At 44.0% G+C, this 25,888-nt stretch overlaps 4 non-coding genes across 4 annotated transcripts; 2 read left to right on the top strand and 2 right to left on the bottom strand.

Annotated features, from left to right (window-relative positions):
• Window positions 1-1,300: 1,300 nt before the first annotated feature.
• On the bottom strand, window positions 1,301-1,485 carry LOC140285835 (U2 spliceosomal RNA). The gene has a single exon (XR_011910781.1). It is a non-coding gene; the product is annotated as a U2 spliceosomal RNA (small nuclear RNA).
• A 308-nt stretch (window positions 1,486-1,793) lies between these two features.
• On the bottom strand, window positions 1,794-1,907 carry LOC140285861 (U5 spliceosomal RNA). The gene has a single exon (XR_011910803.1). It is a non-coding gene; the product is annotated as a U5 spliceosomal RNA (small nuclear RNA).
• Window positions 1,908-20,245: 18,338 nt separating this feature from the next.
• On the top strand, window positions 20,246-20,359 carry LOC140285865 (U5 spliceosomal RNA). The gene has a single exon (XR_011910807.1). It is a non-coding gene; the product is annotated as a U5 spliceosomal RNA (small nuclear RNA).
• Window positions 20,360-20,675: 316 nt separating this feature from the next.
• On the top strand, window positions 20,676-20,866 carry LOC140285829 (U2 spliceosomal RNA). Its single transcript, XR_011910776.1, has one exon. It is a non-coding gene; the product is annotated as a U2 spliceosomal RNA (small nuclear RNA).
• Window positions 20,867-25,888: the final 5,022 nt, after the last annotated feature.

Genomic DNA, 25,888 nt, shown 5'->3' with positions numbered 1-25,888 from the left:
CCTTTTCTAACACATTTTTCAGCAATTATGGTCGGAGATTCACACCTACTCACAGCCGAACAACTCCGCTCCCGCATTTGATGATGTATAGTCGGGCATTCTCACCCTTTCTCATCAGCTTTTTGCAAATTATGATCTGACATTCACACCTACTTGCAGTCGAAAAGCTCTGCTCCCGCTTTTGATTATGTTTGGTTGGATATTCGAACTTTTTCTTAACTGCTTTTTACATATTTTGGTTGGACGTTCACACCTTCTTGTAGCCGAACACTTCCACTCCTGCTTTTGATAATGTATGGTTGGGCATTCACACCTTTTTTTTGCCCATTTTTCAGGAATTATGGGTGGACATTCACACCTTGCAGCTGAACACCTCCTATCCCACTTATGATCATGTGCGGTTTGATTTTCGAAAAGTTTCTTTCATGTTTTCTAGCAATTATTGATGGACATTTAGACCTTCTTGCAGCTGAACACCACCTCTCCCGATTTTGATTATGTATGGACCGGCATTTTTACCTTTTCTAACACATTTCTAAATTGAGAAAGGAAATTATTTTAGAGGAATCACTAGAGTTTAGATCCCACATTTGTTGATAGGCATTCATTTATTTCTTCACTTCTGATAAAAATGATAAGACTGACCTAAAGAATTGGAGGCCCATCACACTTTTAAACTTTGACTGTAAACTTTTTAGCAAGGTTTTAACGACACGGATGTCCTCTGTTTTAGAGGAGGTAATTCACCCAGACCAGGCTTGTGCCATCTCAGAGAGACAACTCACCGACAGCCTCGTACTGATTCGAGACATCATTGATTACGCTAGAGACAGAAACACCCGGCTTGTCATCTTAAATTTAGACTTTGAAAAAGCTTTTGATCGGGTCTCGCATCAATATCTCTTTCAGGTGTTGCAGCCATCGAATAGGGCCCGATTGTTCCTACTTGGTGAGATTTGCTTGGTTGAGACGCTTGCTCCCCCCACTTGCTCCTCGGCTGACCAAGTAGGAACAATCGGGCCCTATTCGATGGCTGCCTTGTCTTTTACTCTGTGCAAAAGACAAGGCAGCCACAAACACCACGGGAACACCGTATTGAGGCTTTGTTCTGACCACTCATTCGGTGTCGCGTTTCTTTCAAGCAATTCTCCCGGTTAGCCCACACTCGGCTCGCTCCCAGAGCTGTGTTAAAGTCTACTTCGCATTCACTCTCTTTTCTCAGCAGATTAAAAGAAAGTTTCATCTTGGGCTCCCTGAAACTTCCATCCTGCACCGCTGTTTGCTTTTTCACAAGAGCAGAGAAGAGCGCACCGTTCCCAGCGGCACTGCAGTACTGGGTCGATGCTTGGAGTGAACGGAGCAAAGCTTCTTTTTCAACTCCTATTCTTAAAAATCCATTTAATATGTAGTCCTCGTATAGAGGACATATTAAACTGATAAGAACAGATACTACACTTGATCTTAGCCAAAAGGCCGAGAAGCGATAACTGTCCACTGTTTGAGGTCCGAGGGCCCTTGCTGGCACAATGCGCACTTGTAGCAGTGTTCTTTTTATGGCCATAGGTGGCCAGAGTGTCACGTTGCACCTCCGCCCACCCGCTGCACTGAGCACTCTTCAGCCCTTTTAAATGGTATAACTTTGCACTCCCGCATGCTCCAGCAAGCACCATTCAAGCAACAACTTTGCACTCCAGCTTCGAACATCGGCACAATCGCAACAAGTAAGGCGACTCTACTCAGAGAAGTCACTCTGCACAGTAACAAGATTTCTTTTGCACAGACAGAAAGGGCTTCACCCGCAAAGGTAAAGCCTGCCAAAAATAGAAACAACTCATTAGTGCTGCTCTCCACGAAAGTCTTTAGTAAAAGGCGAAAGACTTGTATGTTATGAAGAGAAACCAGAGTACGATTATCCGTCACTGCGGGAGCAGGGCATCAGGCTAGTTGCCATAGCCACCTTCCCGATGGTGAGCGTTGCTTGGTTGAAACGCTTGCCCCTGTGCAATCGACAAGGCAGCAACAAAAACACCACGGGAACACCGTATTGAGGCTTTGTTCTGACCGCTCATTCGGTGTCGCGTTTCTTTCAAGCAATTCTCCCGGTTAGCCCACACTCGGCTCGCTCCCAGAGCCGTGTTAAAGTCTACTTCGCATTCACTCTCTTTTCTCAGCAGACTCTTGGGATTTTATCTATAAAATGAATTCCTTCACTCAAACTATGTTAAAACTGCTTTGTCCTTCATATTTACCATGTCTAGAAAGATTTAAACAAAAAAAAACAACGTTGTACTTTGCAGTAAAAGAAAGAGCAAATCTAAAGTTTCAGGAATCCGAGAATAAACTTACTTTCATGAGTTCTTCACGATTTCGGATTTTGCTATAAAATGAATTCCTTCACTCAAACTAAATTAAAACTGCTAAACCGCTAATCTGTTACATGTAAGGCAGATGTCAAATTCACCGAAATAGGATCTAAGGGTATTCGGCCAATCGAGCTGTAGCAGCTTTGGTAAAAGAGTATAAGTTGAAGAGTTTGTGAATAAAGGTGTGCGCACACATAGTGAGCTGTAGGAAAATAGGCAGGGAGCAATGCCGGCTGGGGTATATGTTCTTGTATGTTGTCTGACTGTTTGATTTGAATGTGTTGTGTAAGTGTCCTGTTGAATGTTACATGTTTGGGCTTTGACACTTCAATGTGGTTGTTAACTGTGTGGTGTGTCCTGAAATGTTATATGTTTGGGCTGTGTGACATGCTTAATGCTTGTCAGTAGCTACCCACTTATTCATATATAGCAACTGACAACATAAGAAGTCTGGACATACTTTGATAGTAGTTGTAGAAGTATCCTTATTGATAATAGATAAACTAATTCATAGTGATAGAACAGTAGATGAACAGGTGCCTGCACATGTCTCACGAAAATAAAATGGGTGTATGATTGCTGACGGCAGAGCAATACTGCCAAACTTATGAGTTCTTGTGGCAAACTTGATTCAGTGTCTTGACGTGTATACGCTGTTTCGCTGACTTGATTGTCACAAGAAACAAAGTGTGTTTGATAAGATCCGACCATTTTATTACGGGAGTATCAGTATGTATGGATTCTGATGTGACTGATAAACCCATTCGTATCGTAAGCATAATCTAATACGTGAGACAACGCCCTGGCACACAATCAAAAAAAAAAAGAGAGAGCGGTTTTGTGTCCCCACAGTCCATAATGTAGAAAAGAGAGAAAAAAGCCTTTCTGATTTGGTGTGTGTGCTCACAGTGCAGAGTGTAGAGAAAAGAGAGAAAAGAAAGCCGTTTTGGTGTCACGGGTGTTGTGACTTACACACACACATTTCTGAATTGAGAAAGGAAATTATTTTAGAGGAAGCACTAGAGTTTAGATCCCACATTTGTTGATAGGCATTCATTTATTTCTTCACTTCTGATGAAGTTTCAACAATAAACAACAAACTTTGTATTATGAGAAAGAACCAGACTCATTCTTCAGGAATCCGAAAATAAGCTCTATTTTACGAGTTATGCACGAATTCGGATTCTCCTATAAAACGAATTCCTTAACTCTAACCAAGTTAAGACTGCTTTGTCCTTCATATTTATTCATGTCTAATCAAGTTTCAACGATAAACAACGTTGTACTTTGTAGAATGAGAAAGAACTTCTTCAGCAATAAGCATCTCTCGACATATGACGAAATACAGATTTTGCTATAAAATTAATTCCTTCTATCAGCCTGACTTAAAACTGTTTGTCCTCCTTATTTATCCACTTCAAATCAAGTTTCAACAATTAAAAAAATGTTGTAGTTTGAGAAAAAACAACTTAATCTTAAGCAATCAGTAGGGTAAGAAAGGGTAAGAAAAGGTGCAAATGCCAACCATACATCACTAAAAGGTGGAGCGGAAGTATTCGGCTGCAAGTAGGTGCGAATGCCTGACAATGTATGATCAAAAGAGGGAGCGGAGGTTTTCGGCTGCAAGGTCTGAATGTCCAACCATAATTTGTAAAAACCGGGGAAGAAAAGGCTCGAAAGCCCGACTATACACCATCAAAAGCGGGAGCGGAGGTGTTCGGCTGCAAGAAGGTGTGAATGTCTGACCATAGTTTGTAAAAAGCGGGTAAGAAAAGGTTCGAATGCCGGAACATACACCATCAAAGGAGGGAGCGGAGGTGTTCCGCTGTAAGAAGGTGTGAATGTCCGACCATAGTTGGCAAAAAGCAGGTAAGAAAAGGTTAAAATACCCGATTGTACACAATCAATAGCGGGAGCAGAGTTGTTCCACTACTAAAAGGTGTGAAAGTCCGACCATGGTTTGTAAAAAGCGGGTAAGAAAAGGTGCGAATGCCCGACAATGTATGATCAAAAGAGGGAGCGGAGGTTTTCGGCTGAAACAACGTCTGAATGTCCATCCATATTTTGTAAAAATCTGGGAAGAAAAGGCTCGAAAGCCCGACTATACACCATCAACAGCTGGAGCGGAGGTGTTCAGCTGCAAGAAGGTCTGAATGTCCATCAATAATTGCTAGAAAACATGGAAGAGAATTTTCGAATATCAAACCGCACATGATCATAAGCGGGAGAGGAGGTGTTCAAATGCAAGAAGGTGTGAATGTCCACCCATAATTACTGCAAAATGGGTAAGAAAAGGTACGAATGCCCAACCATACATGATCCTCACAGGGAGCGGAGGTGTTTGGCTGCGACAAGGTGTGTATGTCCACCCATAATTAATGAAAAGCGGGCAACAAGTAGGTTTGAATACCCATCATCAAAAGCAGGAGTGGATGTGTTCGGCTACAAGAAGGTTTGAATGTCTGACCATAGTTTGTAAAAAGCGGGTAAGAAAAGGTTCGAATGCCCGAACATACACCATCAAAGGAGGGAGCGGAGGTGTTCCGCTGTAAGAAGGTGTGAATGTCCAACCATAATTGGCAAAAGGCAGGTAAGAAAAGGTTAAAATACCCTATTGTACACAATCAATAGCGGGAGCAGAGTTGTTCCGCTACTAAAAGGTGTGAAAGTCCGACCATGAATTGTAAAAAGCGGGTAAGAAAAGGTGCGAATGCCCGACAATGTATGATCAAAAGAGGGAGTGGAGGTTTTCGGCTGAAAGAAGGTCTGAATGTCCATCCATAATTTGTAAAAATCGGGGAAGAAAAGGCTCGAAAGCCCGACTATACACCATCAACAGCTGGAGCGGAGGTGTTCAGCTGCAAGAAGGTCTGAATGTCCATCAATAATTGCTAGAAAACATGGAAGAGAATTTTCGAATATCAAACCGCACATGATCATAAGCGGGAGAGGAGGTGTTAAAATGCAAAAAGGTGTGAATGTCCACCCATAATTACTGCAAAATGGGTAAGAAAAGGTACGAATGCCCAACCATACATCATCAAAAGCAGGAGTGGATGTGTTCGGCTACAAGAAGGTTTTAATGTCCGACCATAGTTTGTAAAAAGCGGGTTAGAAAAGGTTCGAATGCCCGAACATACACCATCAAAAGAGGGAGCGGAGGTGTTCCACTGTAAGAAGGTGTGAATGTCTGACCATAGTTGGTAAAAAGCGGGTAAGAAAAGGTGAAAATACCGACTGTACACAATCAATAGCGGGAGCGGAGTTGTTCGGCTACTAAAAGGTGTGAAAGTCCGACCCTGGTTTGTAAAAAGCGGGTAAGAGAAGGTGCGAATGCCCGACAATGTATGATCAAAAGAGGGAGCGGAGGTTTTCGGCTGCAAGAAGGTCTGAATGTCCAACAATAATTTTGTAAAAACCGGGGAAGAAAAGGCTCGAAAGCCCGACTATACATCATCAAAAGCGGGAGCGGAGGTGTTCAGCTGCAAGAAGGTCTGAATGTCCATCAATAATTGCTAGAAAACATGAAAGAAAATTTTCGAATATCAAACCACACATCATCATAAGCGGGAGAGGAGGTGTTCAGCTGCAAGAAGGTGTGAATGTCCGACCATAGTTTGTAAAAAATGGGTAAGAAAAGGTGCGAATGCTCAACCATACATCATCAAAAGCAGGAGTGGATGTGTTCGGCTAAAAGAAGGTATGAATGTCCGACCATAGTTCGTAAAATGCGGGTAAGAAAAGGTTCGAATGCCCGAACATACACCTTCAAAAGAGGGAGCGGAGTTGTTCGGCTACAAGAAGGTGTGAAAGTCCGACCATGGTTTGTAAAAAGCGGGTAAGAAAAGGTTCGAATGCCCGAATATATACCATCAAAAGCGGAAGCTGAGGTGTTCGGCTGCAAGAAGGTGTGAACGTCCGACCAAAGTTTGTAAAAAGCAGTGAAGAAAAGTTTCGAATATCCAACCAAACATAATCAAAAGCGGGAGCAGAGCTGTTCGACTGCAAGTAGGTGTGAATGTCAGATCATAATTTGCAAAAAGCTGATGAGAAAGGGTGAGAATGCCCGACTATACACCATCAAATGCGGGAGCGGAAGTGTTCGGCTGTGAGTAGGTTATCAAACCATAATTGCTGAAGAATGTGTTAGAAAAGACTAGAATCCTTGACCATACATCATCAAAAGTGGGAAAAGTGGTGTTCGGCTGCAAGTAGGAGTGAATGTCCAGCCATAATTACTCACAAACCGGTAAGAAAAGGTAGTATTGCCAGACCATACATTATCAAAACAGGGAGCGGAGGTGGTTCAGCTGCAAGGTGTGAATGTCTGACTAAAGTTTATAAAAAGCGGGTAAGACAAGGTGCGAATGCCTGACAATGTATGATCAAATGAGGGAGCGGAGGTTTTCGGCTGCAAGGTCTGAATGTACAACCATAATTTGTAAAAACCGGGGAAGAAAAGGCTCGAAAGCCCGACTATACACCATCAAAAGCGGGAGCGGAGGTGTTCGGCTGCAAGTAGGTGTGAATGTTCGACCATAATTTGTAAAAAGCGGGTAAGAAAAGGTTTGAAACCCGACTATATATTAACAAAAGCAGGAGGAGAGGTCTTCGGATAAGAGTGGGTGAGAATTTCCAACCATAATCAATAAAATAAGGTGAAAAAAAAGGTGTGAATACCCCATAGAACACTAAAAGGTGGAGCAGAAGTGTTCGGCTGCAAGAAGGTGTGACTGTTCGACTATATTTGGTGAAAAGCAGGTGAAGCAAGGTCTGAATGCCCAACCTTACATCATCAAAAACGAGATCAGAGGTGTTTGGCTGAAAGAAGGCCATAGTTTGCCAAAAGCGGGTAAGCTGCGAATGACCGACTAAATATCAACAAAAGTGGGGGCGGAGGTCTTCGGATGCAAGTGGGTGTGAATATCCCACCATACAAGTATGGTGGAGAGGAAGCTGTGAATGGCCGACCATAGTAAAAAGCGGGTGAGAAAAGGTGCGAATGTCCAATCATACATGATCAAAACAGGAAGCGGAGGTGTTTGGCTGCGACAAGGTGTGTATGTCCACCCATAATTAATGAAAAGCGGGCAACAAGTAGGTTTGAATACCCATCATCAAAAGCAGGAGTGGATGTGTTCGGCTACAAGCAGGTTTGAATGTCTGACCATAGTTTGTAAAAAGCGGGTAAGAAAAGGTTCGAGTGCCCGAACATACACCATCAAAAGAGGGAGCGGAGGTGTTCCGCTGTACGAAGGTGTGAATGTCCGACCATACTTGGTAAAAAGCGGGTAAGAAAAGGTTAAAATACCCGACTGTACACAATCAATAGCGGGAGCGGATGTGTTCGGCTACAAGAAGGTGTGACAGTCCGACCATGGTTTGTAAAAAGCGGGTAAGAAAAGGTGCGAATGTCTGACAATGTATGATCAAAAGAGAGAGCGGAGGTTTTCGGATACACGAAGGTTTGAATGTCCTACCATAGTTTGTAAATAGCGGGTAAGAAAAGGTTCGAATGCCCGACTATACACCATAAAAAGCAGGAGCGGAGGTGTTCCGATGTAAGACGGTGTGAATGTCCGACCATAGTTGGTAAAAAGCGGGTAAGAAAAGGTTAAAATACCCGACTGTACACAATCAATAGCGGGAGCGGAGGTGTTCGGCTACAAGAAGGTGTGAAAGTCCGACCATGGTTTTTAACCAAGTTAAAACTGCTTTGTCCTTCCATATTCATCAATGTCTAGATTGACTTCTACAAAGAAAAACATTGGACTTTGCAGTAGAAGAAGTTGAAATCCATCTACACATTGATAAATATGAAGGACAAAGCAGTTCCCACTTGCCCATAAGAAAATAAGCTTATTCTCGGATTCCTGATCCTTCAGTGTTGCTCTTTCTTCTACTGCAAAATACAATGTTGTTCTTTGTTGAAGTCGATCTAGACATTGATAAATATGAAGGAAAAGGCAGTTTTAACTTGGTTTGAGTGAATGAATTCATTTTATACATAAAATCCGAAATCGTGCAGAACTCATGAAAATAAGCTTATTCTCGGATTCCTAAAACTTTTGATTGGCTCTTTCTTTTACTGCAAAGTACAACGTTGTTTTTTTGTTTAAATCTATCGAGACATTGATAAATATGAAGGTAAAAGCCGTTTTAACATAGTTTGAGTGAAGGAATTGATTTTATAGATAAAATCCCAAATCATGCAGAACTCCTCAAAAGGGGCGTATGGCTTAATCACAAGTGTGGTTCTTTCTCATTCAGGGTAGTATGAGGAAGTTTATGCTTGAAATATATGTAGAAATGGGTACATATGAAGGACAAAGCAGTGTTAACTTAGTTTGAGTGAAGGAATTCATTTTATACATAAAATCCCAAATCATGCAGAACGTATGAAAAGAAGCTTATTCTCGGATTCCTGATCCTTCAGTTTTGCTCTTTCTTCTACTGCAAAATACAATGTTGTTCTTTGTTGAAGTCGATCTAGACATTGATAAATATGAAGGAAAAAGCAGTTTTAACTTGGTTTGAGTGAATGAATTCATTTTATACATAAAATCCGAAATCGTGCAGAACTCATGAAAATAAGCTTATTCTCGGATTCCTAAAACTTTTGATTTGCTCTTTCTTTTATTGCAAAGTACAACGTTGTTTTTTTGTTTAAATCTATCGAGACATTGATAAATATGAAGGTAAAAGCCGTTTTAACATAGTTTGAGTGAAGGAATTAATTTTATAGATAAAATCCCAAATCATGCAGAACTCCTCAAAAGGGAGGTATGGCTTAATCACAAGTGTGGCTCTTTCTCATTCAGGGTAATATGAGGAAGTTTATGCTTGAAATATATGTAGAAATGGATACATATGAAGGACAAAGCAGTGTTAACTTAGTTTGCGTGAAGAAATTCATTTTATACATAAAATCCAAAATCGTGCAGAACTCATGAAAATAAGCTTATTCTCGGATTCCTAAAACTTTTGATTTGCACTTTCTTTTACTGCAAAGTACAACGTTGTTTTTTGTTGAAATCTATCTAGACATTGATAAATACCAGCCGAAACTCTGCTGCCGCTTTTGATAATTTATGGTTGGGCATTCTTACCTTTTCTTACCCGCTTTTTACAAATTATGATCTTACATTCACACCTACTTGGAGTCGAACACCTTCTCATCCACTTATGATCATGTGCGGTTGGGCTTTCGCACCTTTTCTTACCCATTTTTCAGTAATTATGGGTGGACATTCAGACCTTCTTGCAGCCGAAAACCTCCGCTCCTCTTTTGATCATACATTGTCGGGCATTCACACCTTGTCTTACCCGCTTTTTACAAACTTTAGTCGGACATTCAAACCTTCTTGCAGCTGAACCACCTCCGCTCCCTGTTTTGATCATATATGGTCTGGCAATAGTACCTTTTCTTACCCGTTTGTGAGTAATTATGGCTGGACATTCACACCTTCTTGCAGCCGAACACAACCTCTCCCGCTTTTGATGATATATGGTCCGGCATTCTTACCTTTTCTAACACATTTTTCAGCAATTATGGTCGGACATTCACACCTACTCACAGACGAACACCTCCGCTCCCACATTTGACAGTGTATAGTCGGGCATTCTCACCCTTTCTCATCAGCTTTTTGCAAATTATGATCTGATATTCACACCTACTTGCAGTCGAACAGCTCTGCTCCCGCTTTTGATTATGTTCGGTTGGATATTCGAACCTTTTCTTAATGCTTTTTACAAACTTTGGTTGGACGTTCACACCGTCTTGCAGCCGAACACCTCCGCTTCCGCTTTTGATGGTGTATAGTTGGGCATTCGAGCCTTTTCTTACCCACCTATTACTTACTATGGTTGGACATTCAAACCTTCTTGTAGCCGAACACATCCGCTCCTGCTTTTGATGATGTATGATTTGGCATTCGCACCTTTTCTTACCCATTTTTCAGTAATTATTGGTCGGACATTCAGACCTTCTTGCACCTGAACACCTCTGCTCCCGCTTTTGATGGTGTATAGTCGGGCTTTCGAGCCTTTTCTTCCCCGATTTTTACAAATTATGGTTGGACATTCAGACCTTGCAGCCGAAAACCTCCGCTCCCTCTTTTGATCATACATTGTCGGGCATTCGCCCCTTGTCTTACACGGTTTTTACAAACTTTAGTCAGACATTCACACCTTGCAGCTGAACCACCTCCATTCCCTGTTTTGATCATGTGTGGTCTGGAAATACTACCTTTTCTTCCCCCGTTTGTGAGTAATTATGGCTGGACATTCACACCTACTTGCAGCCGAAAAACCACCTCTCCCGCTTTTGATGATGTATTGTCCGGCATTCTAGTCTTTTCTATCACATTTTTCAGCAATTATGATCTGACATTCACACCTACTTGCAGTCGAACAACTCTGCTCCCGCTTTTGATTATGTTCGGTTGGATATTCAAACCTTTTCTTAACTGCTTTTTACAAACTATGGTCGGACGTTCACACGTTCTTGCAGCCGAACACCCCGGCTTCCGCTTTTGATGGTATATATTCGGGTATTCGAACCTTCTCTTACCCGCTTTTTACAAACCATGGTTGGACTTTCATACCTTCTTGTAGCTGAACAACTCCACTCCTGCTTTTGATGATTTATGGTTGGACATTCGCATCTTTTCCTACCCATTTTTCAGTAATTATGGGTGGATATTCACATCTTCTTGCAGCTGAACACCTCCTCTCCCGCTAATGATCATGTAAGGTTTGATATTCGAATTTCTTTCATGTTTTAAAGCAATTATTAATGGACATTCACACCTACTTGCAGCCGAACACCACCTCTCCCGCTTTTGATGATGTATGGACCGGCATTCTTACCTTTTCTAACACATTTTTCAGCAATTATGGTTGGAGAATCACACCTACTCACAGCCGAACAACTCCGCTCCCGCATTTGATGGTGTATAGTCGGGATTTCTCACCCTTTCTCATCAGCTTTTTGCAAATTATTCTCTGACATTCACACCTACTTGCAGTCGAACAGCTCTGCTCCCGCTTTTGATTATGTTTGGTTAGATATTCGAACCTTTTCTTAACTGCTTTTTTACAAACTTTGGTCGGACGTTCACACCTTCTTGCAGCCGAACACCTACGCTTCCGGTTTTGATAGTGTATATTCGGGCATACGAACCTTTTCTTACCCGCTTTTTACAAACCATGGTCGGACTTTCACACCTTCTCTTAGCCGAACAACTCCGCTCCCTCTTTTGATTGTGTACAGTCGGGTATTTTACCCTTTTCTTAACCGCTTTTTACCAACTATGATCGGACATTCACACCGTCTTACAGCGGAACACCTCCGCTCCCTCTTTGATGGTGTATGTTCGGGTATTCAAACCTTTTCTTACCCGCTTTTTCCAAACTATGGTCGGCTATTCACAGCTTCCTCTCCACCATACTTGTATGGTTGGATATTCACACCCACTTGCATCCGAAGACCTCTGCCCCAAATTTTGTTGATATTTAGTCGATCATTCGCACCTTACCCGCTTTTGGCAAACTATGGCCTTCTTGCAGCCAAACACCTCTGATCTCGCTTTTGATGATGTAAGGTTGGGCATTCAGACCTTGCTTCACCTGCTTTTCACCAAATATAGTCGGACATTCACACCTTCTTGCAGCCGAACACTTCCGCTCCATCTTTTAGTGTTCTATCACACCTTTTTTTCACCGCATTTTATACATCATGGTCGGAAATTTTCAACCACTCTCATCCGAAGACCTCTCCTCCCGCTTTCTTTAATATATTTAAACTTTAGTCGGACATTCAAACCTTCTTGCAGCTGAACCACCTCCGCTCCCTGTTTTGATCATATATGGTCTGGCAATACTACCTTTTCTTACCCGTTTGTGAGTAATTATAGCTGGACATTCACACCTACTTGCAGCCGAACACAACCTCTCTCGCTTTTGATGATGTATGGACCGGCATTCTTACCTTTTCTAACACATTTTTCAGCAATTATGGTCGGAGATTCACACCTACTCACAGCCGAACAACTCCGCTCCCGCATTTGATGATGTATAGTCGGGCATTCTCACCCTTTCTCATCAGCTTTTTGCAAATTATGATCTGACATTCACACCTACTTGCAGTCGAAAAGCTCTGCTCCCGCTTTTGATTATGTTTGGTTGGATATTCGAACCTTTTCTTAACTGCTTTTTACATATTTTGGTTGGACGTTCACACCTTCTTGTAGCCGAACACTTCCACTCCTGCTTTTGATGATGTATGGTTGGGCATTCACACCTTTTTTTTGCCCATTTTTCAGGAATTATGGGTGGACATTCACACCTTGCAGCTGAACACCTCCTATCCCACTTATGATCATGTGTGGTTTGATTTTCGAAAAGTTTCTTTCATGTTTTCTAGCAATTATTGATGGACATGTAGACCTTCTTGCAGCTGAACACCTCCGCTCCCGCTTTTGATCATACATTGTCAGGCATTCGCACCTTGTCTTACCCACTTTTTACAAACTTTAGTCGAACAGTCACACCTTTTTGCAGCCGAACACCACCTCTACCGCTTTTGATGATGTTCGGTCCAGCATTCTTACCTTTTCTAACACATTCTTCAGCAATTATGGTCGGAGATTCACACCTACTCACAGCCGAACAACTCCGCTCCCGCATTTGATGGTCTATAGTCGGGCATTCTACAGCGGAAAAGACTCATTCTTATGTTTGGTTAGATATTCAAACCTTTTCTTAACTGCTTTTTACAAACTTTGGTCGGACGTTCACAATATCTTGCAGCCGAACACCTCCGCTTCCGCTTTTGATGGTGTATATTCGGGCATACGAACCTTTTCTTACCCGCTTTTTACAAACCAAGGTCGGACTTTCACACCTTCTCTTAGCTGAACAACTCCGCTCCCTCTTTTGATTGTGTACAGTCGGGTAATTTAACCTTTTCTTACCCGCTTTTTACCATCTATGGTCGGACATTCACACCGTCTTACAGCGGAACACCTCCGCTCCCTCTTTTGATGATGTATGGTTAGGCATTCGCACCTTTTCTTACCCATTTTTCAGTAATTATGGGTAGACATTCACACCTTCTTGCAGCTGAACACCTCCTCTCCTGCTTATGATCATGTGCAGTTTGATATTCGAAAATTTTCTTTCATGTTTTCTAGCAATTATTGATGGACATTCAGACCGTCTTGAAGCTGAACACCGTCTTGAAGCTGAACACCTCCGCTCCCACTTTTGATGGTGTATAGTCGGGCTTTCGAGCCTTTTCTTCCCCGGTTTTTACAAATTATGGTTGGACATTCAGACCTTCTTGCAGCCGAAAACCTCCACTCCCTCTTTTGATCATACATTGTCGGGCATTCGCACCTTTTCTTACCCGCTTTTTACAAACCATGGTCGGACTTTCACACCTTCTTGTAGCCGAACAACTCCGCTCCCGCTATTGATTGTGTACAGTCGGGTATTTTAACCTTTTCTTACCCGCTTTTTACCAACTATTGTTGGACATTCACACCGTCTTACAGCGGAACACCTCCGCTCCCTCTTTTGATGGTGTATGTTCGGGCACTCGAACCTTTTCTTACCCGCTTTTTACAAACTATGGTCAGACATTCAAACCTTCTTGTAGCCGAACACATCCACTCCTGCTTTTGATGATGGGTATTCAAACCTACTTGTTGCCCGCTTTTCATTAATTATGGGTGGACATACACACCTTGTCGCAGCCAAACACCTCCGCTCCCTGTTTTGATCATGTATGATTGGACATTCGCACCTTTTCTCACCCGCTTTTTACTATGGTCGGCCATTCACAGCTTCCTCTCCACCATACTTGTATGGTGGGATATTCACACCCACTTGCATCCGAAGACCTCCGCCCCCACTTTTGTTGATATTTAGTCGGTCATTCGCAGCTTACCCGCTTTTGGCAAACTATGGCCTTCTTGCAGCCAAACACCTCTGATCTCGTTTTTGATGATGTAAGGTTGGGCATTCAGACCTTGCTTCACCTGCTTTTCACCAAATATAGTCGAACAGTCACACCTTCTTGCAGCCAAACACTTCTGCTCCACCTTTTAGTGTTCTATGGGGTATTCACACCTTTTTTTTCACCGCATTTTATTGATTATGGTTGGAAATTCTCACCCACTCTTATCCGAAGACCTCTCCTCCTGCTTTTGTTAATATATAGTCGGGCATTCAAACCTTTTCTTACCCGCTTTTTACAAATTATGGTCGAACATTCACACCTACTTGCAGCCGAACACCTCCGCTCCCGCTTTTGATGGTGTATAGTCGGGCTTTCGAGCCTTTTCTTCCCCAGTTTTTACAAATTATGGTTGTACATTCAGACCTTGCAGCCGAAAACCTCCGCTCCCTCATTTGATCATACATTGTCAGGCATTCGCACCTTGTCTTACCCGCTTTTTATAAACTTTAGTCAGACATTCACACCTTGCAGCTGAACCACCTCCGCTCCCTGTTTTGATAATGTATGGTCTGGCAATACTACCTTTTCTTACCGGTTTGTGAGTAATTATGGCTGGACATTCACACCTACTTGCAGCCGAACACCACTTTTCCCGCTTTTGATGATGTATGGTCCGGCATTCTAGTCTTTTCTAACACATTTTTCAGCAATTATGGTTTGACATTCACACCTACTCACAGCCGAACACTTCCGCTCCCGCTTTTGATTATGTTTGGTTGGATATTCGAAACTTTTCTTCACTGCTTTTTACAAACTTTGGTCGGACATTCACACCTTCTTGCAGCCGAACACCTCCGCTTCCGCTTTTGATGGTATATATTCGGGCATTCGAACCTTTTCTTACCCACTTTTTACAAACCATGGTCGGACTTTCACACCTTCTTGTAGCCGAACAACTCCGCTCCGGCTATTGATTGTGTACAGTCGGGTATTTTAACCTTTTCTTAGCCGCTTTATACCAACTATTGTTGGACATTCACACCGTCTTACAGCGGAACACCTCCGCTCCCTCTTTTGATGGTGTATGTTCGGGCATTCGAACCTTTTCTTACCCGCATTTTACGAACTATGGTCGGACATTCAAACCTTCTTTTAGCCGAACACATCCACTCCTGCTTTTGATGATGTATGGTTGAGCATTCGCACCTTTTCTTACCCATTTTTTACAAACTATGGTCGGACATTAAAACCTTCTTGTAGCCGAACACATCCACTCCTGCTTTTGATGATGTATGGTTGGGCATTCGTACCTTTTCTTACCCATTTTGCAGTAATTATGGGTGGATATTCACACCTTTTTGCATTTTAACACCTCCTCTCCCGCTTATGATCATGTGCGGTTTGATATTCGAAAAATCTCTTCCATGTTTTCTAGCAATTATTGATGGACATTCAGACCTTCTTGCAGCTGAACACCTCCGCTCCAGCTGTTGATGGTGTATAGTCGGGCTTTCGAGCCTTTTCTTCCCCGATTTTTACAAATTATGGATGGACATTCAGACCTTCTTTCAGCCGAAAACCTCCGCTCCCTTTTTTGATCATACATTGTCGGGCATTCGCACCTTTTCTTACCCGCTTTTTACAATTCATGGTCGGACTTTCACACCTTTTAGTAGCGGAACAACTCTGCTCCCGCTATTGATTGTGTACAATAGGGTATTTTAACCTTTTCTTACCTGCTTTTTGCCAATTATGGTTGGACATTCACACCTTCTTACAGCGGAACACCTCCGCTCCCTCCTTTGATGGTGTATGTTCGGGCATTCGAACCTTTTCTTACCCGCTTTTTACAAACTATGGTCAGACATTCAAACCTTCTTGTAGCCGAACACATCCACTCCTACTTTTGATGATGGGTATTCAAACCTACTTGTTGCCCGCTTTTCATTAATTATGGGTGTACATACACACCTTGTCGCAGCCAAACACCTCCGCTCCCTGTTAGGATCATGTATGGTTGGGCATTCGTACCTTTTCTTACCCATTTTGCAGTAATTATGGGTGGACATTCACACCTTCTTGCATTTGAACACCTCCTCTCCCGCTTATGATCATGTGCGGTTTGATATTTGAAAATTCTCTTCCATGTTTTCTAGCAATTATTGATGGACATTCAGACCTTCTTGCAGCTGAACACCTCCGCTCCAGCTGTTGAAGGTGTATAGTCGGGCTTTCGAGCCTTTTCTTCCCAGATTTTTACAAAATATGGATGGACATTCAGACCTTGTTTCAGCCGAAAACCTCCTCTCCCTCTTTTGATCATACATTGTCGGGCATTCACACCTTTTCTTACCCGCTTTTTACAAACCATGGTCGGACTTTCACACCTTTTAGTAGTGGAACAACTCTGCTCCCGCTATTGATTGTGTACAATCGGGTATTTTAACCTTTTCTTACCTGCTTTTTGCCAACTATGGTCGGACATTCACACCTTCTTACAGCGGAACACCTCCGCTCCCTCCTTTGATGGTGTATGTTCGGGCATTCGAACCTTTTCTTACCCGCTTTTTACAAACTATGGTCAGACATTCACACCTTCTTGCAGCCGAACACTTCCGCTCTACCTTTTAGTGTTCTATGGGGTATTCACACCTTTTTTTTCACCGCATTTTATAGATTATGGTTGTAAATTCTCACCCACTCGTATCCGAAGACCTCTCCTCCTGCTTTGGTTAATATATAGTCGGGCATTCAAACCTTTTCTTACCCGCTTTTTACAAATTATGGTCGAACATTCACACCTACTTGCAGCCGAACACCTCCGCTCCCGCTTTTGATGGTGTATAGTCGGGCTTTCGAGCCTTTTCTTCCCCAGTTTTTACAAATTATGGTTGGACATTCAGACCTTGCAGCCGAAAACCTCCGCTCCCTCTTTTAATCATACATTGTCAGGCATTCGCACCTACTTGCAGCCGAATACTTCCGCTCCACCTTTTAGTGATGTATGGTTGGCATTTTTGCAGATGATGTGGTTCTGTTAGCGTCGTCAGGCCGTGACCTTCAGCTCTCACTGGAGCGATTCGCAGCCGAGTGTGAAGCGGCTGGGATGAGAATCAGCACCTCCAAATCCGAGACTATGGTTCTCAGCCGGAAAAGGGTGGAATGCTCTCTCCGGGTCGGGAATGAGATCCTTCCCCAAGTGGAGGAGTTCAAGTATCTCGGGGTCTTGTTCACGAGTGAGGGACGAATGGAGCGGGAGATTGACGGGCGGATCGGTGCGGCGTCTGCAGTGTTGCGGGCTCTGCACCGACCCGTCGTTGTGAAGAGGGAGCTGAGCCAGAAGGCGAAGCTCTCTACTTACTGGTCAATCTACGTTCCCATCCTCACCTATGGTCACGAGTTGTGGGTAGTGACCGAAAGAACAAGATCGCGAATACAAGCGGCCGAAATGGGTTTCCTCCGCAGGGTGTCTGGGCTCTCCCTTAGAGATAGGGTGAGAAGCTCAGTCATCCGGGAGGGGCTCGGAGTAGAACCGCTGCTCCTCCGCATTGAGAGGAGTCAGATGAGGTGGCTCGGGCATCTGGTTAGGATGCCCCCTGGGCGCCTCCCTGGGGAGGTGTTCCGGGCACGTCCCACTGGGAGGAGACCCCGGGGAAGACCCAGGACACGCTGGAGAGACTATGTCTCTCGGCTGGCCTGGGAACGCCTCGGGGTCCCCCCGGAAGAGCTGGAGGAAGTGGCCGGGGACAGAGACGTCTGGGTTTCTCTGCTCAAGCTGCTGCCCCCGCGACCCGACCCCCGGATAAGCGGCAGATGATGGATGGATGGATGGATGGTTGGCATTTGCACCTTTTCTTACCCTTTCTTACCCTACTGATTGCTTAAGATGAAGTTGTTTTGTCTCAAACTAAAAAATTTTTTTAATTGTTGAAACTTGATTTGAAGTGGATAAATAAGGAGGACAAACAGTTTTAAGTCAGGCTGATAGAAGGAATTAATTTTATAGCAAAATCTGTATTTCGTCATATGTCGAGAGATGCTTATTGCTGAAGAAGTTCTTTCTCATTCTACAAAGTACAACGTTGTTTATCGTTGAAACTTGATTAGACATGAATAAATATGAAGGACAAAGCAGTCTTAACTTGGTTAGAGTTAAGGAATTCGTTTTATTGGAGAATCCGAATTCGTGCATAACTCGTAAAATAGAGCTTATTTTCGGATTCCTGAAGAATGAGTCTGGTTCTTTCTCATAATACAAAGTTTGTTGTTTATTGTTGAAACTTCATCAGAAGTGAAGAAATAAATGAATGCCTATCAACAAATGTGGGATCTAAACTCTAGTGCTTCCTCTAAAATAATTTCCTTTCTCAATTCAGAAATGTGTGTGTGTAAGTCACAACACCCGTGACACCAAAACGGCTTTCTTTTCTCTCTTTTCTCTACACTCTGCACTGTGATTACACACACCAAATCAGAAAGGCTTTTTTTCTCTCTTTTCTACATTATGGACTGTGGGGACACAAAACCGCTCTCTCTTTTTTTTTTGATTGTGTGCCAGGGCGTTGTCTCACGTATTAGATTATGCTTACGATACGAATGGGTTTATCAGTCACATCAGAATCCATACATACTGATCCTCCCGTAATAAAATGGTCGGATCTTATCAAACACACTTTGTTTCTTGTGACAATCAAGTCAGCGAAACAGCGTATACACGTCAAGACACTGAATCAAGTTTGCCACAAGAACTCATAAGTTTGGCAGTATTGCTCTGCCGTCAGCAATCATACACCCATTTTATTTTCGTGAGACCTGTGCAGGCACCTGTTCATCTACTGTTCTATCACTATGAATTAGTTTATCTATTATCAATAAGGATACTTCTACAACTACTATCAAAGTATGTCCAGACTTCTTATGTTGTCAGTTGCTATATATGAATAAGTGGGTAGCTACTGACAAGCATTAAGCATGTCACACAGCCCAAACCTATAACATTTCAGGACACACCACACAGTTAACAACCACAGTGAAGTGTCAAAGCCCAAACATGTAACATTCAACAGGACACTTACACAACACATTCAAATCAAACAGTCAGACAACATACAAGAACATATACCCCAGCCGGCATTGCTCCCTGCCTATTTTCCTACAGCTCACTATGTGTGCGCACACCTTTATTCACAAACTCTTCAACTTATACTCTTTTACCAAAGCTGCTACAGCTCGATTGGCCGAATACCCTTAGATCCTATTTCGGTGAATTTGACATCTGCCTTACATGTAACAGATTAGCGGTTTAGCAGTTTTAATTTAGTTTGAGTGAAGGAATTCATTTTATAGCAAAATCCGGAATCGTGAAGAACTCATGAAAGTAAGCTTATTCTCGGATTCCTGAAACTTTAGATTTGCTCTTTCTTTTACTGCAAAGTACAACGTTGTTTTTTTTTGTTTAAATCTTTCTAGACATGGTAAATATGAAGGACAAAGCAGTTTTAACATAGTTTGAGTGAAGGAATTCATTTTATAGATAAAATCCCAAGAGTCTGCTGAGAAAAGAGAGTGAATGCGAAGTAGACTTTAACACGGCTCTGGGAGCGAGCCGAGTGTGGGCTAACCGGGAGAATTGCTTGAAAGAAACGCGACACCGAATGAGCGGTCAGAACAAAGCCTCAATACGGTTTTCCCGTGGTGTTTTTGTTGCTGCCTTGTCTTTTGCACAGAGTAAAAGACAAGGCAGCCATCGAATAGGGCCCGATTGTTCCTACTTGGTCAGCCGAGGAGCAAGGGGGTGGGGGGGGGGGTGGGAGGGGGGGGTGGGGGGGGGCAAGCGTCTCAACCAAGCAAAGCTCACCATGGGGAAGGTGGCTATGCCAACTAGCCTGATGCCCTGCTCCCGCAGTGACGGATAATCGTACTCTGGTTTCTCTTCATAACGTACAAGTCTTTCGCCTTTTACTAAAGACATCTGTGGAGAGCAGCACTAATGAGTTGTTTCTATTTTTGGCAGGCTTTACCTTTGCGGGTGAAGCCCTTTCTGTCTGTGCAAAAGAAATCTTGTTACTGTGCAGAGTGACTTCTCTGAGTAGAGTCGCCTTACTTGTTGCGACTGTGCCGATGTTCGAAGCTGGAGTGCAAAGTTGTTGCTTGAATGGTGCTTGCTGGAGCGTGCGGGAGTGCAAAGTTATACCATTTAAAAGGGCTGAAGAGTGCTCAGTGCAGCAGGTGGGCGGAGGTGCAAAGTGACACTCTGGCCACCTATGGCCATAAAAAGAACAGGGGTGTTAGCGGACAAGTGCGCATTGTGCCAGGAAGGGCCCTCGGACGTGAACCAGTGGACAGTTGTCGCTTCTCGGCCTTTTGGCTAAGATCAAGTGTAGTATCTGTTCTTATCAGTTTAATATCTGATATGTCCTCTATACGAGGACTACATATTAAATGGATTTTTAGCAATAGGAGTTGAAAAATTAGCTTGCTCCGTTCACTCCAAGCATTGACCCCGTACTGCAGTGCCGCTGGGAACGGTGCGCTCTTCTCTACTCTTGTGAAAAAGCAAACAGCGGTGCAGGATGCAAGTTTCAGGGAGCCCAAGATGAAACTTTCTTTTAGTCTGCGGAGAAAAGAGAGTGAATGCGAAGTAGACTTTAACACGGCTCTGGGAGCGAGCCGAGTGCGGGCTAACCGGGAGAATTGCTTGAAAGAAACGCCATACCAAATGAGCGGTCAGAACAAAGCCTCAATACGGTGTTCCCGTTGTGTTTTTGTTGCTGCCGCTGTTTGCTTTTTCACAAGAGCGCACCTGTTGAGGGGGGGCCTGGGGGGGCCTGGGTGATGGTGGGTCTCAGGCCCGGGCTGCTGCGACTGGTGTGACCGGGTGGTTTGTTTGTTTGTTTTTTGTTGTTGTTTGTTTGTTTTTTGTAGAGGTCCTCCGGAGTGGGGTTGGGTTGAGTGGGGTGGGGCGGGATGGGTACCTTCTGGGGGTACAGTAGCTCCCAGAATATGGTCGCTGCAGGCCCCGAGCCTGGTGGACATCAGGCCCTCCTGTCCTGTGTTGGCTCCCTGGTAGCGGGGATGCCTATTGCAGCCAGTCCCTGGCTGCCCCCAGTGTATATCCCCATACCCCTCTCCCTTCTGGCTCCTGTACACAGCACACACTCACACATGAAGGGTTTTGGGGGCGTGTGTGTTCGGTGGGGTGTAGTGGACTCTGCAGTAGTTGCCCTCTGCAGTTCCCACCCCTGTTTTAATTACACCTTAGACATTACTACTTATCAAACACACTCACACACACACATTAGGTCTTGGGGGGTGGTTACACTGAGTGGCATCTGGTGGGCGGGGCTCTTTGGGTATGTAGGCTGCCCAGAGGGCCACGCTCCCAGTTCTACAAGTTTGGCTGCCCCTCAATTTTAATTGCTCACTATTAGAAAATATTGAAGAGCCAGAAGGGTGAGGGGAGGGGTCTTCTTCGCACACCCCTGCTTCCTGGTTGCTGCTCGGGGCGGGAGGGGCCAGGAGGATTAATTAATTGTTCTGCTGGTTTGGGGTCTGTGGTGGCTGGGGGGCTGCTGGCCCCCTGGTGTGCCCGCTGCACTACACCCCAGCGGAGTCGAGGGAGGGAGGACGTGTGGATGTATGGGACATGAAAGTGTGTGTGGTAATGATTGGGCCTGGATCTTGGACTTGCTGTCGCCTGGCCTGCCTGTGCTTCTCCCGATGGGGGGGGCGGCGTGGCCTCTCTCCGCTGCTCGCGACTTCACCCACCTGTGGGCACGTCTTGACTCCCAGGGCACTTGGCCAGGGGTGCTGGGGCAGGCACTGACCCACTGTGTGGCTGTCTGGGGCGCTTGGCCCTCCTGGGTATTGGGTGGGGCCTCTGCCGGGGGGTTTGGGGGCGCTCGGGCTCCTGGGGCCCGGATCCAGTACACGGCCCATGTCTGGGCGGCTGGGGCCTGGCGACGTCGGTGGGCTGTTGCCCCTGGCTCCCGGAAGGCCTCTGCCCTATGCTTATGGGGGCTCTTTCCGGGGGCTTCCTCTGCAGTCTTCTGGGTGGATGCGTGGTTGCCCCTGCGGTGGGCTTCCTGGGTTCTGTGCTCTGTGGGGGCTGCTGGTGGCCTGGGTCTTGTGGCCTTCTCTGCCTGCTTCTGATTGCTTGGGGGGGCTGTGGATTGTGGCCCTGTACGCTTATACACTCATAACTAAGCACGGTTATCATGTAGGTCCTGTGCCATGGGTGTTGCATGTTCTCATACACACACAACCACATTCATTAGTCCAGTAGCATGGTCGCTAAGCAGTTGATGTATTATCATGTCGTCTCAGGTCATCTATATCCACAGCTGTGTTGTATGCGATGTATGTTCTGTTTTTCTCTTCTTTCCTCTTCTTCTTCTTCTTCTTTCCTTGTCCCCCGGTCCGGTTCAGTTCTATTACATGTCATATATTGTAAACAGAAATAAATATATTTATTATATATATAAAAATCATATTTACCATGTCTTGAAAGATTTAAACAAAAAAACCAACGTTGTACTTTGCAGTAAAAGAAATAGCAAATCTAAAGTTTCAGGAATCCGAGAATAAGCTTACTTTCATGAGTTCTTCACGATTTCGGATTTTGCTATAAAATGAATTCCTTCACTCAAACTAAATTAAAACTGCTAAACCGCTAATCTGTTACATGTAAGGCAGATGTCAAAATTTCCGACCATAATGTATAAAATGCGGTGAAAAAAAGGTGTGATAGAACACTAAAAGGTGGAGCGGAAGTGTTCGGCTGCAAGAAGGTGTGAATGTCCGACTATATTTGGTGAAAAGCAGGTGAAGCAAGGTCTGAATGCCAAACCTTACATCATCAAATGCGAGATCAGAGGTGTTTGGCTGCAAGAAGGCCATAGTTTGCCAAAAGCGGGTAAGGTGCGAATGTCCGACTAAATATCAAAAAAATTTGGGGCAGAGGTCTTCGGATGCAAGTGGGTGTGAATATCCAACCATACAAGTATGGTGGAGAGAAAGCTGTGAATAGCCGACCATAGTTTGGAAAAAGCGGGTAAGAAAAGGTTTGAATACCCGAACATACACCATCAAAAGAGGGAGCGGAGGTTTTCGGATACAAGAAGGTTTGAATGTCCCACCATAGTTTGTAAAAAGCGGGTAAGAAAAGGTTCGAATGCCCGACTATACACCATCAAAAGCGGGAGCAGAGGTGTTCCGCTGTAAGACGGTGTGAATGTCCGACCATAGTTGGTAAAAAGCGGGTAAGAAAAGGTTAAAATACCCGACTGTACACAATCAATAGCAGGAGCGCAGTTGTTCGGCTACAAGAAGGTGTGAAAGTCCGACCATGGTTTGTAAAAACCGGGAAGAAAAGGCTCGAAAGCCCGACTATACACCAAAGAAGGTTTGAATGTCCATCAATAATTGCTTTAAAACAAGAAAGTAAATTTTCGAATATCAAACCGTACATGATCATAAGCGGGAGAGGAGGTGTTCCGCTGTAAGACGGTCTAAATGTCCATCAATAATTGCTAGAAAACATGAAAGAAAATTTTCGAAAATCAAACCACACATGATCATAAGTGGGAGAGGAGGTGTTCAGCTGCAAGAAGGTGTGAATGTCCACCCATAATACCTGAAAAATGGGTAAAAAAAAGGTGCGAATGCCCAACCATACATCATCAAAAGCAGGAGTGCATGTGTTCGGCTACAAGAAGGTGTGAACGTCCAACCAAAGTTTGTAAAAAGCAGTTAAGAAAAGGTTAGAATATCCAACCATACATAATCAAAAGCAGGAGCAGAGCTGTTCGACTGCAAGTAGGTGTGAATGTCAGATCATAATTTGCAAAAAGCTGATGAGAAAGGGTGAGAATGCCCGACTATACACCATCAAATGCGGTAGCGGAGTTGTTCGGCTGTGAGTAGGTGTGAATCTCCAACCATAATTGCTGAAAAATGTGTTAGAAAAGGTAAAAATGCCGGTCCATACATAATCAAAATCGGGAGAGGTTGTGTTCAGCTGCAAGAAGGTCTAAATGTCCATCAATAATTGCTAGAAAACATGAAAGAAAATTTTCGAAAATCAAACCACACATGATCATAAGTGGGAGAGGAGGTGTTCAGCTGCAAGAAGGTGTGAATGTCCACCCATAATACCTGAAAAATGGGTAAAAAAAAGGTGTGAATGCCCAACCATACATCATCAAAAGCAGGAGTGCATGTGTTCGGCTACAAGAAGGTGTGAACGTCCAACCAAAGTTTGTAAAAAGCAGTTAAGAAAAGGTTCGAATATCCAACCATACATAATCAAAGCGGGAGCAGAGCTGTTCGACTGCAAGTAGGTGTGAATGTCAGATCATAATTTGCAAAAAGCTGATGAGAAAGGGTGAGAATGCCCGACTATACACCATCAAATGCGGGAGCGGAGTTGTTCGGCTGTGAGTAGGTGTGAATCTCCGACCATAATTGCTGAAAAATGTGTTAGAAAAGGTAAGAATGCCGGTCCATACATCATCAAAAGCGAGAGAGGTTGTGTTCGGCTGAAAGTAGGTGTGAATGTCCAGCCATAATTACTCACAAACGGGTAAGAAAAGGTAGTATTGCCAGACCATATATGATCAAAACAGGGAGCGGAGGTGGTTCAGCTGTAAGAAGGTTTGAATGTCCGACTAAAGTTCAAATATATTAACAAAAGCGGGAGGAGAGGTCTTCGGATGAGAGTGGTTGAAAATTTCCAACCATAATGTATAAAATGCGGCGAAAAAAAGGTGTGATAGAACACTAAAAGGTGGAGCGGAAGTGTTCGGCTGCAAGAAGGTGTGAATGTCCGACTATATTTGGTGAAAAGCAGGTGAAGCAAGGTCTGAATGCCCAACCTTACATCATCAAAAGCGAGATCAGAGGGGTTTGGCTGCAAGAAAGCCATAGTTTGCCAAAAGCGGGTAAGGTGCGAATGTCCGACTAAATATCAAAAAAATTTGGGGCGGAGGTCTTCGGATGCAAGTGGGTGTGAATGTCCGACTATATTTGGTGAAAAGCAGGTGAAGCAAGGTCTGAATGCCCAACCTTACATCATCAAAAGCGAGATCAGAGGTGTTTGGCTGCAAGAAGGCCATAGTTTGCCAAAAGCGGGTAAGGTGCGAATGACCGACTAAATATCAACAAAAGTGGGGGCGGAGGTCTTCGGATGCAGGTGGGTGTGAATATCCCACCATACAAGTATGGTGGAGAGGAAGCTGTGAATGGCCGACCATAGTAAAAGGCGGGTGAGAGAAGGTGCGAATGTCAAACCATACATAATCAAAACAGGGAGCGGAGGTGTTCTGCTGTAAGGTGTGAATGTCCAACCATAGTTGGTAAAAAGCGGGTAAAAAAAGGTTAAAATACCCGACTGTACACACTCAATAGCGGGAGCGGAGTTGTTCGGCTACTAAAAGGTGTGAAAGTCCGACCATGGTTTGTAAAAAGCGGGTAAGAAAGGGTGCGAATGCCCGACAATGTATGATCAAAAGAGGGAGTGGAGGTTTTCGGCTGCAAGAAGGTCTGAATGTCCAACCATAAT

The sequence above is a fragment of the Leuresthes tenuis genome, unplaced genomic scaffold (assembly GCF_036924035.1).
Source record: "Leuresthes tenuis unplaced genomic scaffold, fLeuTen1.0.hap1 SCAF_61, whole genome shotgun sequence".
NCBI classification, from domain to species: domain Eukaryota; kingdom Metazoa; phylum Chordata; class Actinopteri; order Atheriniformes; family Atherinopsidae; genus Leuresthes; species Leuresthes tenuis.
This window is presented reverse-complemented; position numbering and strand designations above follow the sequence as displayed.